The sequence below is a fragment of the Staurois parvus genome, unplaced genomic scaffold, assembly GCF_062004578.1.
Source record: "Staurois parvus isolate SC_StPar_1 unplaced genomic scaffold, SC_StPar_1.0 ptg000088l, whole genome shotgun sequence".
Lineage (NCBI taxonomy): Eukaryota > Metazoa > Chordata > Amphibia > Anura > Ranidae > Staurois > Staurois parvus.
The window spans coordinates 1,863,340-1,879,478 of record NW_028317884.1 but is presented as its reverse complement, the minus strand read 5'-3'; the positions used below and the strand labels follow the sequence as shown (position 1 = coordinate 1,879,478).

General features: G+C 46.3%; 2 long non-coding RNA genes across 3 annotated transcripts; one reads left to right on the top strand and one right to left on the bottom strand.

Moving 5' to 3' along the window:
• Positions 1–452: 452 nt before the first annotated feature.
• On the top strand, positions 453–3,332 carry LOC149468373 (uncharacterized). Its single transcript, XR_016311736.1, has 3 exons — positions 453–524; positions 2,181–2,269; positions 3,254–3,332. It is a non-coding gene; the product is annotated as an uncharacterized LOC149468373 (long non-coding RNA).
• Positions 3,333–3,392: 60 nt separating this feature from the next.
• Positions 3,393–10,759, bottom strand: LOC149468372 (uncharacterized). 2 transcript variants are annotated; one of them, XR_016311735.1, is made up of 3 exons: positions 10,727–10,759; positions 9,802–9,931; positions 3,393–3,662 (listed from the first exon to the last, which is right to left on the bottom strand). It is a non-coding gene; the product is annotated as an uncharacterized LOC149468372 (long non-coding RNA). The 2 variants fall into 2 exon arrangements; XR_016311734.1 differs by lacking the exon at positions 10,727–10,759 and having other exon boundaries at positions 9,802–10,720.
• Positions 10,760–16,139: the final 5,380 nt, after the last annotated feature.

Sequence of the window (16,139 nt, the reverse complement as noted above, 5' to 3'; positions counted from 1 at the left end):
GGGGAGAGAAAAGAGAGCTGCTACAGACTGGCACAGTGCTGGATCAAGAGGCGACTCAGGTGAGTGTAATGGGGGGGACGATATTGCTGCTTAATGCATTAAGATAAAAAATGTTTTAACTGTAGAACCAATTTAACTTATATCTGTGCTAGAGAAATTACATCCTATCGGTTGGTATGGGAGAGACTCTTACATCCGAATATACTTTAAAGTGTGCTGTGCAGGGGTATTCCTAGCTCAGTCTATCAGTCTTTAGGCTTCAGAGCACAATAGTAGGTGGCTATATAATTTAAATTATTTTTGCTGAACATACTCCAGGATGTAGCCTGCCCACATAAAACGTGATATAGCAGGGTTTGATATATCTCTCAGTATCTAGGCAGTGGGAAAAAAACTTGCAACTGATTTGGAATTTTCCTGTACTGTTTCATTGATTGATTTTACTTCTATGTAGCACTTGAATCAATATGACAATTGTTGTGGACTGAAGGAAGGATCGATCCTTATTCTTCTTACTGATATCTGTGAGTATTATTCTAAATATACTCAGCTACTTGCTTATTTAGTAAGGAAAAAGCCACATACAGACATCAGCAAGCCACAATGACTACTTGACATTTACTTTCATTGAGCTGACCTAAGTAAACTGGAACTGCAAGTCTTGCATAGATTAAGACCTCATTCACACAGATGCATAGACCTGTAAGTCTGTTCAGAGAGTCATGCTTATGCACCTGGGAAATGACAGCATCTAGCCCAGGGGTGGGCAAACTTTTTTACTTGAGGGCCGCAATGGGTTCATATATTGGACCCGGGCGGCCGGACCAAGAGTAGATGAATGATGTGTATGTGTCATCCATAGTAAGTATAGTAATATTCCCGCATAGTAATTCATCCCCCGTATAGTAATTCATCCCCCGTATAGTAATTCATCCCCCCTATAGTAATTCATCCCCCCTATAGTAATTGATCCCCCCTATAGTAATTCATCCCCCATATTAAGTCCCCAAGTCCCCCCTGTGTCAATTCACTTACCTTTGCTCCGCGCGTCCCTCTCGCCGTGTTCCCGCGCCGTTCTGGTGTAGCAAGAAAATCTGTCTCCTATGAGGATCTGTCCCCCTCGACGTATCTGCGCATGTGCCAGTTTCAGGCATTAGCAGCCGATCGGCGATCTCCGGCACATGCGCAGATACGTCGAGGGGGACAGTTCCTCATATGAGACAGATTTTCATGCTACACCGGTCTTCAGGGCGGACTGTGAGAGGAGCCTAGCGGGAGCCTAGCTCCGCGGGCCGGATTAAAAGGTCCGCCGGGCCGTATACGGCCCGCGGGCCGTAGTTTGCCCATTGCTGATCTTGCCTGTCAAAATTAGTGACAGCCTGGAGACGCAGCGGTTGTACAGATCTTCCCACACATGCCAGTGTTTACATCCTTGCGGTGACAGATGCACAGCACTGGGCGCAGGGGTACAGGACTTTACACCTATATGAATAAAGTCTAGAACAAGTTGCAGTCCTCTGCTACCACTTAGTGTACCCGGTCTGTGACCTAGTTCTAATATCCTTCTAGCATATATGTGAATTTATATTTTTGTGGACTTTGTGATAGCCTAAAAATAATTGAAGGGGCCAAAACATTTCATTACACATGGTTAGTGTGGGTAAAAGGACTGTGTCCCATTGGGGAGATTTCCTTTCACTTCAATTCCTGAAGACATCACAGGAAGTTCTCCAACATGCGGAAAATCCAGACAGTTGTCACCAGAACTGAAAGACTTTCCCTCTATTCTCACTCTTGTGACAACTCAACAAACGTGCTTTATAATTATATAAACATATTTCTCACTGTGTTTTCCATGAGGCTCTTGTACTGTTTTGTGTGCACTTGGCAAAGTACATGCCTAAACTACATATGGGGGACAATTCCCATTAGCACATAGCAAACCGTGTATATGAGTCACAAAATAGAAAAGCACAAATATGCTTCTCACATCAATGAAAAAGAGAAGAGTTAAACCTTGGCTAGTCTCGATGTAGGACATAATGGCAATACCATGTCCACAGGCATGAACTCTTTTTCTTTTTTTTTTTTCTTTTATGTCTTTCAGCCTGTTCTCTCTAATGGCTGTTGCATTATTACATATTTAGGAACACGTTTTAATTTTTTTTTTCTTTTTATAGCTTCAGCTCTCCGGTATCTCCATGAGAATAGAATAATCCACAGAGATTTGAAGCCTGAGAACATTGTGCTGCAGCAAGGGGAGAGCAGGGTAGGTTAACATGACATGTGGCATAGTGCTGGCTAATCAGGAAAGGGGATTCCACCTTATAGGATACTTTCACATGGATTTTAAAAACAGGTGTTTGGTAAGCGATTGGAAAGAATTGAAACTGCTTTATATTAATGTTGCACATGTAAGTGAATATGTTAGTTGTCATTCACATTTTCATTTCCATTGCTTTGGATTACTGTGATTTGGATGCCACAAGCCGCACTTTCTCACGTATGAAAGTCATTGGGTACATTGCGCTGGAGAAGTGTCTTTTGTTGTTTTTTTATGATTATGGGGAAATGGCTGACATAGCTTGTTGCTGACAAAAATCAAAAAATCCTGTCAAGTGCTTGCTGAGGGTGTCACAAACATAAACTAACACTTGGTAAATTCATGGGGTGTTTTAATAAGCTATGACAGCAACATCAATACCAGTTGCTGTGACAGCAACACCAATACCAGTTGCCTATGTGAACTACTACTAGAATACTAACATACCAGTACTGGTATTATATTATGATAAACTTTACTTTTAAATTAGAAGCATTAAACGCCTCTACGTTGTTCTCTAAACAGCTCAGCCTACCCTTTTCCTTCTTCCCAGCAGTGACTCAGTAAATCAGTTTTCCTACTGCAGTGGCTCAGTAACCTTTTAATCTCTGAGGTGAAAATAGGACCACTCTAGGAGGATAGGCTGTATTGCTGATAGAATGACTTTAGCACTCTTGCTTTGAACATTAAGGATGAATTACCCACAGTGCCTTCAGCTGCAGAGGACAGAAAGGGTTTTATACAGTCCTCTGTAGCTGAAGGCACTGTGGTTACAGAGTCACTTTAAATATACCTCCTATTAGTATTACATTTCCATATAAAATATTATCATGAAAAAGGGTGGGATAAAAATTTCAAAGAATCAAAATAATGTTTTGGTTTTTTTTATTGTCAGCTGCAATGTGTATTATTTTTTTTTATTATTTCTAGCTAATTCATAAGATTATAGACCTGGGATATGCCATAGAACTGGACCAGGGCAGTCTATGTACCTCCTTTGTGGGCACCTATCTGGTATCTGCAGTATCTGGTAAGTAACCAAGTTCACAAATCCATGCCAAGATGTATCTGAGCAATAGGAAGCATATGTGCCTTATTTAACAAATCATATTTTCACATTCTGAACAGAATCCATAAATACTGGCGGTTCTAAAACTGAAATCCGGTATAAGCAAACAATGTCTAAATACAAGATTTGTGTGTATTCTTCCTTGACTCTTGATGTGCTTTGTGTATTTCTTCCATATCTGTGCAGTAATCCAGTATGACACTATACCCCTGCGCAGCAGCTTCCTGTAGTACAAACTGCTCTCTCCTTGTGCAGGGTGGCTGGATCTTCCTAAGAAAAAAGGGATATTACCCATAACAATCAAACAGCAGTCATCATACCGGTAGTAAACTGTATCTTGGTTGCTGTTGGTTATTGAATGTTGTTTTCATCACTAGCACTCCTTGCACTACTTAACCAAATATGTCTGCTAATGTTTGTCACAACTTCTGTGGGAAAGGAAACGCACCCTGGACTGGTTATTTATACATTTATTCCAGCCAGACCAAGACACCGCGAGAAAACGTTTTCATAGCTTAGTTGTCAGTATCAAACTGGGAAACTTTTTATCTCATTAGAATTCATAATTCTGGTTAAAAGAAAACGTAATTGGTTCTTATTTGAAAAACGTGAAATAGCATTGTGATGCAGGATAGTCAGGTGCATTGGGGTGCCATTCAGAATGAATAACACGGTGAGGCACCAATGCATTTAATGTGCACTGCTGTGGGTTGTAGTAGCATGCAGATTATTGCAAAGAGGTAGTGGGAGCTTGCCCCAAGATACGTTTATTAACATGTAATGTATTTTATTCCTGTTTAAATTACTGCCAGGCCTGTTACAGGCAGCTTTCTGACTACATGCTGGTGCAAGTCTAGATGTCTTTCAATTGTCTTGATGAAGGAGTCACAACTTTCATTTGCATTGATTAGATGCCTTTTGACTCTGCACCTACTTTTCTCGCTGGCTGGTTGTGTTACCATATTTAAAGTGGACCTAAACCCATCAATGTAACTGTTTTCCAAAAGAGTTACATTCAAAGCATTCCATAAATGATAACTGGTACAGGTGCTAGTGTGCTTATGTTGGCTGTCAAATGAATTTTCAAGCTCTCAAATGGCTGGCCTCATAGCTGATCACATTTGCAGCACCATGACAATTGCAGATCAAACAGCCACCTAGATTGCGGCTTCCTTGGCTGTACAGTATAGGAAGGCTATTTCCACTTTGTGTATGTTAGGGCAAAATAAAAAAAAAATTGCACTACCTGTCTGCAATATAAGCATCAATTGCTCATGGAAGTGAACGCATCGTCATTCAAATTTTTAGTGATCCCAAACCTGTGAACAAGTCACCATTGAGCTAATATGTGGCCTTTTCATCCCTATCTTAATGCTATGCAAACAATTTACGCAAACTTTTTTCCCCCTCTTTCCCTAAAGTAAAATGCATACGTTTGCTGTGAGCTTTACCGTTCCTCCACATTACATAAGTCATACTTTTGTTTATCATTTTAAACAGCAGACTTTGTTCATTATTTTTGTAGTAAATATATGTTTTATTTAAATATTAATATATGTATTCTAGTTTTCTACCGAATCAAAGCCCCATTTGTCCCAAACAAACTTTGTATATTATGTTGGTGTAGACTACAGACGCTAAAAGATGTGTGGAACCAAGATATCACTGAAACAAAAAAAATGCTCTGGGACTCAAGGGGATTTAGGAAGAAAAGGCCCAGGAACTCAAGTGGTTGTTCACCATTTTATTCCTCCATTTAACCTCAGTCTGCACTATTTTGCCCATAGTTGTTCAGCGCCATCCGCAATGTTTTGTGATGACTTATGTTTCAGGCCCCGGAATTACTGGAACAGCAGAAATACACAGTCACTGTGCATTACTGGAGTTTTGGCACGCTGGCATTTGAATGTATAACAGGATTTCGTCCTTTTCTTCCAAACTGGCAACCGGTGCAATGGTAAGGAAGGTGTTGTATTTTCTGCTGCTTGTGTAATGCGCATGCAGGGACTTGAAGTAGAACTCCATGTATTTTGTTTTTTTTACCACTAGTTTCCCCTCGGGAAACAAATAAATAGTGCCATGTTGTACTTACCCTCTCCATGCTCGGGTGCTGTCCCCAGCTTCCTTTTCAGTCAGAAGGACAGTTGTGTCACTCTGCCCATTTGCAGAGTCCAGCCTGTAATTTTCAGGAGGGTGCTTCACCAAGTAGTCTAAGTTATTTACAGTTTGTTTGTTTTTTTTGTTTGCTTTTTTTTACAATTGTCAAACTATCTTAAATACCTTTTTGGTACTATAATAAATTTATTTTGATTAGTGTGGGTGTTTTATTACATTTGCTCCTTTCCCCACATCACTGCATTATGTTATTTGGCCGGTTTTTTAAAGAGACCATGTCACTTTGAAAAGAGGACCACATTGCTGTTGGCATGATGGGTAGGTACCTAAAGGTTTACATTCCTGCAGCAGCCTCCCAAATCTTACTATGTTGGAAAGCTTCACTGGCCAGAAGGTATGTTCACGTCGTGGGAATTGAATCGGCAAGATTCAGCAATATCGGAAAAAGCCAAAGCTGTGCATTTCAGAACAGACTGAGACTGCTGCAGGTATATGTACCTCTGGGCACCTGCAGTGATTTTCCTCTTGTCCCCCCAGTGACCAAGTCTCTATAAATCCTGCAATGTGCTGTAGAACATTTCTTGCTATGTACATGTACAGTTGCAAGAAAAAGTATGTGAACCCCTTGGGATTACGTGGAGTTTTGCAGGAATTGGGCATAAAATGTGCTCTGAACGTCATCTAAGTCACAACAATAGAAGAACACAGTCTGCTGAACATAATACTACACAAACATTAGATGTTGCCATGGTTTAATTGCACATGACATGTAAACATTCACAGTGCAGGGAGGAAAAAGTATGTGAGGCCCTAGCTTAATGACTTCTCCCAGAACTAATTGGAGCCAGGAGTGAGCCAACCTTGACTCCAATCAGTGTGATGATATTGGATGTGTTGCTGACAGCTGTCTTGCCCTTAAAAAACACACACCTGTTTTGGGTTTACTGGTTTCAAGAAGCACTGTCTGATGTGAACCATGCCTCGCAGAAAAGAGCTCTCAGAAGACCTACGATCAAGAATTGTTGACTTGCATGAAGCTGGAAAGGGTTACAAAAGTATCTCCAAAAGCCTTGATGTTCATGTGTCCACGGTAAGACAGACTGTCTACAAATGGAGAAAGTTTAGCACTGTTGCTACCCTCCCTAGGCGTGGTCGTCCTGTAAAAATGGCTACAGGAGCACAGCGCAGAATGCTGCATGAGGTAAAAAAGAATCCCAGAGTGTCAGCTAAAGACCTACAGAAATCTCTGGCACATGCTAACATTTTTGTTGACACATCTATAATAAGGAAAACATTAAACAAGAATGGAGTACATGGAAGGACACCACAGAGGAAGCCATTGCTGTCCAAAAAGAATATTGCAGCACGTTTGAAGTTTGCAAAAGAGCACTTGGATGTTCCACAGCACTATCGGCAAAATATACTGTGGACAGATGAAACCAAGATTGAGTTGTTTGGGAAGAACACACAACAATATGTGTGGAGAAAAAAAGGCACAGCACACCAACATCAAAACCTCATCCCCACTGTAAAACATGGCGGGGGGAGCATCATGGTTTGGGGCTGCTTTGCTGCCTCAGGGCCTGGACGGATTGTTGTCATTGATGGGAAAATGAATTCCAGACTTTATCAAGGCATTTTGCAGGAAAAAGTACGACCATCTGTCCGCCAACTGAAGCTCCGCAGAGGATGGGTGATGCAACAGGACAATGACCCAAAGCATACAAGTAATTCAGCAAAACAATGGCTGCAACAGCACAGAATACGCCTTCTGGAGTGGCCTAGTCAGAGTCCTGACCTCAACCCGATTGAAATGCTATGGCATGACCTTAAGAGAGCGATTCACACCAGACATCCCAAGAATATTGCTACACTGAAACAGTTTTGTGAAGAGGAGTGGTCCAAAATTACTCCAGATCGTTGTGCAGGTCTGATCTGCAACTACAGGAAACGTTTGGTTGAGGTAATTGCTGCCAAAGGAGGGTCAACCAGTTATTAAGTCCAAAGGTTCACATACGTTTTCCTCCCTGCACTGTGAATGTTTACATGTCATGTGCAATTAAACCATGGCAACATCTAATATTTGTGTAGCATTATGTTCAGCAGACTGTGTTCTTCTATTGTTGTGACTTAGATGACGTTCAGAGCACATTTTATGCCCAATTCCTGTAAAACTCCACGTAATCCCAAGGGGTTCACATACTTTTTCTTGCAACTGTACATCAATCCATAAAAACAGTGTCTGTTCTATTAAACTGGGATACCTTGCAATTGGCATTGGAGGTGGGTAAGTATTTGGGCGCAAAAATTTTACTGCTTTAATGTCCAAAATGCTGGAGGATTAATTTTGCCTGCATATTCCCCGTGGGATATGTACATTTTGGATAAATATATATATATATATCTCAATCAGTGAGCGCTTCAAATAATAGCAGCTAAAGCACGCAAGACAACCAAAACATAAACCTCATAAATATATGTATAAAAAGTGCAGCGCTAAAAGGTATGAACGCCAATAAAATATGTTAAGATCAATATGTACTTTAGTCCAGATAAAAGTAATATAAGTAATACAATAATAAAAATAAATAAATTAACAAAATGGTGACAGTTCGTGATGCGTGATCAATACAGGAGTTGTTAGTGACTTCACGAACCAGTGGTCTGGTGACAAATAGTAAAAATACGCACTCACCAGATGCGTATTTTAAATACGCATGTGATAAATAAACCAGAGGTCCCCCTCATGGGATGGGATGGACGAGCTGGGCCGTCTTAGCGGACTCTCCTTCCTCTGGTATAGAGCAGCCAAACCCCCATCAACACAGTCAATATTGATGGGTGAATCCCTTCCACTGCACTATTGTGTTCTGCCGGCGGGGAGCCTTCCTGACTAGCAGAACACAATAATCACTGCTGGCGACTATAGCGACCGGCTGTAAACGCATGCAAAAAATCTAACAGGCTGGTTGTGCTGAAGTCTATTGGTGGATCGACTTCAATACAACTAGCCCGCCCATACATGAATCTATATCTTACTGGTCCCTAATGAACCAGCCAAGATTTGATCCGTCTACGGCTTAACATACACAGAATATTATCTGCAGATGTTTTTGTTGATGTCAAGAGCAAAAAATGAGCTACCTGAGTGCTACGGCTTTACAGGAACATGTTTTATCAAATGCTGAGAGGGTTGGCTTTGTACAATAGATAAGGCATAGTGCCCAGTACAAAATCTAAATGACTGCCTCTAGTAGTAGAAGTGCAGAACAATCCTGACAAATAAAAAGAAAATAAAACAGTTTCAGTCTTTTTTTTTATTGCTATAGTTATATTTTAAACTTTTTATATTAATCTTATTTAGCTCTTTACCTTCAGACTAATTTCTAATGTAAATCTTTTATGAATCTATATGTTTACAGCAAAAGACATGAGGAGCAGTCACTTGTATATGTGTCCATTTTAGCTGAAGTCATTGATCTCTCTACAAGTCAAGCTTTTTTTCCCCCAGAGAAATGTATGGATAGATATACAAGTTTACCTGGTTCAAAGAAAAACATTTCAAAATGTTATTTTTTTTTTTTTTAGTTCTTTAGAGATATGGTTTGTCTCTACACTCTAACTGGCACAAATAAAAGACCTATACAAATCTAAAGAAATCAATGCAGCCACCACATCTAAGAATTTGTGAACGGAAATATATTTAATGTTTGTTTTGGGGCTAAAGTAATATGGTTTGGTCAGCAGCCTGCCTGCCTAGCCTGTGACTGGACATTCAAGGAGACTAAGCATACTAATAGGGTTGTTGTTCTGCTTTCTCTTCCTTCTAGCCTGTTGACTCTTGAAAATGTTTTCTGACAATGTTGTGCAAAAAAGTATCCCCTACAGGAGGCAAATATCACAAGAAAGTAAATCATTTATGTTAGCTGTGTAATTTATTTCTAATAAAGCCCCCCTACCCCAGGCCCAAGTTGGGCTTTAATACATACTGTAGCAAAATTAAATAGCATTTTCCATCTGACTAGAATCCAGCTTTACAGCGGAACTTTACCATGGGCCAATGGTAGCCTGGGGTTCTGTGTGCTCCCAGCACACTGACGTACCTGGGAGCACACCCGATCATGTGGCAGATCAGGCTCCTGATCATGAGTCTGTTGTGAGAGCCAATCTCAGCAGTCACATAATAGAGAAGCTGCTCCGATTCCTGGCATTGAAGCCCATTTAAAATTCCACCAGGAAGCAGTAAAGAGGTTCAAGAGGAGACTGTGTCTCTTCTGCAATAAAAGAGTCTTACCTTCCTGCTTGCCAGCTGCACAGGAGTTATGTCATCCCGCTGAACCAATCCAGATGGCTAAAGATGTTGAATCCTGAAGAAGATGGGGTGAAGATGTTGGTGCTGGGGGAGGTTCGTTGATGTTCCATCACTGACGGGAAGAAGAATAAAGCACACTTTAAGGGAACTTCACACAGTTGTTGAAAATGTCAGTTGTGGTGAACACACAATGCAGCATATGCCACAGTCCTCGTATCCAAAGGCCTCATGCACACGGACATATACGAGGAAAAGCATGATGTAAATATGGTCATATTTCTGCACTCGAGAAGTCCAAGTGCTGCATACAACTGCCCATAGACATGAATGGCAGTGCACAGGTATATGCCAGTACTTGTGTAAACCAATGTATAGAGTACGGAATGATTCCCGAAAGCAGACTTTTTGCATTCAAGGAATACATGCATACGCTATACATGGGTGTATGCCATTACCACCATATATCCACATACAGCCGCTCATAGCTATTCATTTCTGTGGAAGACTGTATGCAGCTTCGGGACTTACCAGACATATGCAATAATTATATCATACATGGCCCCGTACAGCCAAGTGCATGAGGCCAAATGAAACATTCTCCTTGCCCGTGTAATGAGACCAAAATCTGCCTACCAATGCACTGCCGCGCCATCCTATCAGCGGAAGAATACAAAGCAAAACGCCCCGGCTATGTGACTCCAGCACCTAAGCAGAACTAAACCCACAGGCTTGACTGTTGCCCCCAAAAAAGTTACATTTAAGGCAAGCTGTGAATGAGAACTGTCACATATGGCTGTTGCTCTCAGCCAAACTGGAAAACCTTCAAGTGGCTGGTGCCATAACACATCACATGTGCAGCACCAAGGCAACTGCGGGTCAAACAAGCCTAAGATGACAGCTTTCTTGCCTGTACAGAATAGGAAGGTTTAGTTCTTCTTGACTACTGCACCATAGATAGGCTTGTCCACTCCTACTTCCACCATTGCCTATCCTTACCACCCCAAACCCCCCCCCCCCCTTAACCAAATAAACGTTACAAAAAACATGACACCATTTTTGGAGTAAATGGCCAACATGGCCTTTTATTAACAACTTCACAATTTACATACATCAACCGTTCCTTAACGAAACCAAAGAATTGTTGTTGGTCTTCAAAGGCACCCACAAACGATCCAAAATGCACCTGCGGACAACCCTATACACTAGGCCTCCAGCCGCAACCAACCAGCTCGGAGACAACCATACCGTCCGCAGTGCAGCACCACCACCTTCCAGCTAAACCTTGGTTAACTGGGAATATCCACCGGGCCCCCCATACCTCGGATGGGGTCCCACACCATTGTTTTCCTTCCAAGATGAGAACCGCCTCCAAAGACCAACAACCGCACCTGCCCCCGGACAAGACCCGATACCCAACCTAACAGGGAGGGCGGGAGGGAAGCTCTGGTCCTTGCACTCATCCAGCTGCAATGACGCCCCTTCCGCAGCAACCCCCACCCTACGGTGCCACAGACACCTCCTACACTCCACGTCTGCCAATCCAATTATTCCCAATCCCATTCCCCACCCCTTGGAGCTAAATTTTTTAACCCTTTCCGTTCCCAACCACTCTGGGCCTAGTCATGTATGCCCTGCGCTATTTCCATTCTTCCCTATTCGCTACGGGCATTTCTTGACTACTGCACCATAGATAGGCTTGTCCACTCCTACTTCCACCATTGCCTATCCTTACCACCCCAAACCCCCCCCCCCCCCCTTAACCAAATAAACGTTACAAAAAACATGACACCATTTTTGGAGTAAATGGCCAACATGGCCTTTTATTAACAACTTCACAATTTACATACATCAACCGTTCCTTAACGAAACCAAAGAATTGTTGTTGGTCTTCAAAGGCACCCACAAACGATCCAAAATGCACCTGCGGACAACCCTATACACTAGGCCTCCAGCCGCAACCAACCAGCTCGGAGACAACCATACCGTCCGCAGTGCAGCACCACCACCTTCCAGCTAAACCTTGGTTAACTGGGAATATCCACCGGGCCCCCCATACCTCGGATGGGGTCCCACACCATTGTTTTCCTTCCAAGATGAGAACCGCCTCCAAAGACCAACAACCGCCACAGCACGCTGGGTAAGCCCTTACCCATGCGTGCCACGCCACAAACGAACCGCCAGTAGAATGCCGTCCTGCAGCTCCAGGGACCACAAATCCGTGCCCACCGCATTCAAATGCACTCCATCACTGCGAAGGTACCGCCAAGTATCCACCTCCAACTCCACATGCCGAACCACCAATCCCCCATTACGACTAAAAAAGCGCCCCACCTCCCGGTTGACCTTAATCCTGGCCTTGTTGAGCCGCTCCACCGACCGCGCCAAGCGCCAAGAAGTGCGGGCGACCATGTCAGACCACACCACCACCAGCCCCGGAAACTCACGCCGCAACAGAAGAAAATCCAGCTTGACATCTCTAACCAGCTCCCGCATGGACCTACCCCCCAAATCGTTGCCACCCGCGTGAATCACCAACACATCCGGTGGCCTATCCAGCCGCGCAAAACGCCGCACCTCTGGCACAACACGACTCCACAACATGCCCGACACACCTAACCAGCGGACACAAACCTCCCGTCTATCCAACCCCAGCTGCCTGCCATTAGGCCGAACATCCGCCCGCCTGGCCCCCCAAAAACATACGAGTGACCCAGGATCCACACCAGGCACACCGCTCCACCTGAAAGAAAAGAAACAATACCGCCAGAACAAAACAGCACAGGGACAGAACCGCAACAACCTCCCACAACCCAAACCACAGGACCGCCCACTAAGCCCGCAACCAATGCGGCCGAACGTACAGGCGAAATCTCTGGGAATCCCACCTACCTATGCGCTTCACCACATCCTCCGACAGCCCCCACCTGGCCGCCTCCGTAGCAGCCCCTATCCTAAACGAGTGCGACGCATACAAAGACGCATCCAAACCAGCAGCCGTCAAACACCGGCGAAAAACCGCCACAAACTGAAAACGCGTTAAAGGGGAGCCATCAACATGCCTGAAAAAGGACCCCCGCCCCCCAGGGCGACGGGACAAAAATTCCCGAACCGCCTGAACAGGGCACACCAGTGAACCCGGAAGAGCGAAAAAACGCACCTTCGCACCCCTGCCCAATTGATCCGTCTTAGACCGACGGACCAGAACCTCCACCCAATCTTCGGAGCACACAACCTCCTCCACCAACAACCCCCCAAGAACCGACTTGGACGGACTAACGAGCTCCCCAATGCGCAAAGCCCCAAAAAACGCCACCGCAAAGGCAGCCCGAAATAAAACCACCTCAAAATCCGAAGAACACACAGTCCGCAAATGCTCAAACAAAGACCCCAACAACTCGAACGACACCGGACGACGAGAATCCCTACAACGATGAGCCCTCCGATAACCCCGCAAAGCCTGTCGAACCCAAAAATCCTTAGTAAAATCCCTACACCCTTGCAACTTAAAGAAAAACGCCAATGCCGCTAGACGGCGATCCACTGCGGACGCCGACACCCCCCGCTCCAAACTCCGCGCCAAGAAGTACAACACCGCCACACGCACCTCCGGCCCCCAGGGATCAATAGCTACCAGCCCCAACAGCTCCAGCCATTCCCGCCAGACCGTAGAGTAAGCAGACCAAGTCGCCTCACTCACCGACCGCCGGATCCACCCCGCAACGACTCCAAGGCAATCTCCCACAGCCAGTCGGGACAAGGAACCCCGTGTTGCTCCGCCGCCGGCGCCAACTCCCGGAATTTGTCCCACTGAAAACGAGACAAAGCGTCAGCTAAGGAGTTGTCAACCCCAGGGAGATGTACCGCATGAAGAAAAACATTCAGCTGCAAGCAACGCAACACCAAGTGGCGAAGCAGGGCCACCACCGGTCGGGAAGAAGCCGAGACCCTATTGATGACCTGAACCACCCCCAAATTGTCGCAGTGAAAACGCACCTTTTGATTCCGAAAATTCTCCCCCCAAACCTCAACCGCCAAAACCACTGGAAACAATTCCAACAGCGCAAGGTTACTGAGAAAACCTGCCTCCCGCCAGGAAGCCGGCCACGAGGCCGCACTCCACCGACCCCGGAAATAGGCCCCGTATCCCGCAGAAGCCGCCGCGTCCGTGAACAGCTCCAAGTCAAAATTACTAACCGGGCCCGACATCCAAAGCGCCCGGCCGTTGAAAGAATCCAAAAAGGTGTGCCACAACTGCAAGTCCTCCCGATGCTCCCGAGTCAGCCGAATGAAATGAAAAGGGGAGGCAATACCCGCCGTCGCCGCCGCCAACCGGCGGCAGAACACCCGACCCATCGGCAGGATCCGACAAGCAAAATTAAGTTTTCCCAACAATGACTGCAAGGGCCGCAGCTGAATTTTACGCTTCCCCTGAACCGCACGAATTTCACCCTGAAGGGCCAACAGCTTCTCTTCCGGCAGCCGGCACTCCATGGCGCCAGCATCCAAAACAATGCCCAAGAAAGTCATCACCGAAGCCGGACCCTCCGTCTTGTCAGCCGCCAAAGGAATCCCGAAACGGTCAGCAACGTGCTGCAACGTAGCAAGCAAAACCGCGCACACCCCGGAAGCCGGCGGACCCACGCAAAGAAAATCATCCAAATAATGGATGACCGAATTCACCCCGGAAACATCCCGAACCACCCACTCCACGAACGAACTGAACTTCTCAAACAGCGCACAAGAGATAGAACACCCCATGGGCAAACACCTATCAACGTAAAACGCGCCCTGCCAACGGCAACCCAAAAAACGAAAACTGTCCGGATGAACCGGCAACAGCCGGAACGCCGACTCAATGTCGGACTTCGCCATGAGTGCACCGCGCCCATATCGACGAACCCAGAACACTGCCGCATCAAAGGACGTGTAAGACACCGAACACGACTCCGGATCTATAGCGTCATTCACCGACCCCCCCTTAGGGAAGGACAGGTGGTGAATTAACCGAAACGCATTTGGCTCCTTCTTAGGCACAACCCCCAAGGGAGAAACCACCAGATCCGCAAACGGCGCACAAGTAAACGGACCACCCATACGACCCAACCCCACTTCCTTCCGCAACTTAGCCGAAACCACCTCAGCATGCTGCAAGGCCGACCGTAAGTTCCGAGCTAAGGGGGGGGCCAAAGTCAAAGTACAGGGGATGCGAAAACCCTCCAAAAAACCAGCCGTCAGCAGCACCGCCGCAGCCCGATCAGGATATCTATTTAAGAAAGGCTCCATCCTTTCCACCCGCACCGGCGTCGTCCCTCTTACCCGCAGGCTCTCCGGGAGGGCCTCTACCCCGCCTGAAGCAGCGCGAGAAAGGATGGGATCCACCGCACCCGGAACACTCGTGCCTAAACCTACAGGACCCTCCAAAACGACAAGTGCCCTCCTGGAACTGCCAGCAGAAACCCCTACGCTTGGCGGCCGATTGTCCCGGGGAAAACGAACCACCGGCCCCGCCCTGAAAAAACGGACCAGGAGCCCGCGGCGGCGCCATGAGCCGCATCCAAAGGCCAATGTCCTTGTGGTCCCAACGCAAAGACGGGCGAACAGCCCTCCGCTGCCTAAACTGCTCATCGTACCGAAGCCACGCAGACCCGCCGTAAACCCTGTGAGCCTCACTAATGGCGTCCAGGTAACAGAACAACGCCGAGCAATGCTCCGGAGCTTTCTCCCCAATGACACTGGCCATGATTGCGAAAGCCTGCAACCAATTCGCAAAAGTACGGGGAATAAGCCGAAAACGCCGCCGCTCCGCATCCTCCCGTCTACCGTCATCAACCCGGGACCCATCAAACGGAAAACGCTCCAAAGGCAAGAGCGTGAATATGTCCACATACTCCCCGTTCCAAATTTGTTCCCGCACGGCCGACTGCAAATGCGCACCCAAGGGGCCCTCAAAACACACATACACTTCCCCCTTCGCAGAGTCCGCCATGCCGACAGGTCCGGACACCCCCGAACCCTCCCCCAAAAACGCGGAAGGAACCGCAGAACCCATAATCCCAGACTCCGCGGAAACCACCCCAGGCCCAGAACCAAGCGGAGAAGAGACCCCCAGGCCCCGCACTACCCCGCTGTCCCGTCCCGGAACCGCGAGCCCGTCCCCACCGGCCGGCGGGAGCCACGCAGAAACAGGCCCAGGGGTCCCAACACCGCCCCGCTCCAGCCGCCGCACCAAGTCCCGCAAACCGGAAAGTACCTCCCCGAGACCCCCACCAAAACCAGACAGGGGAACGCCGCCAACGACCGCCGCCGAGGCCGCACCCACC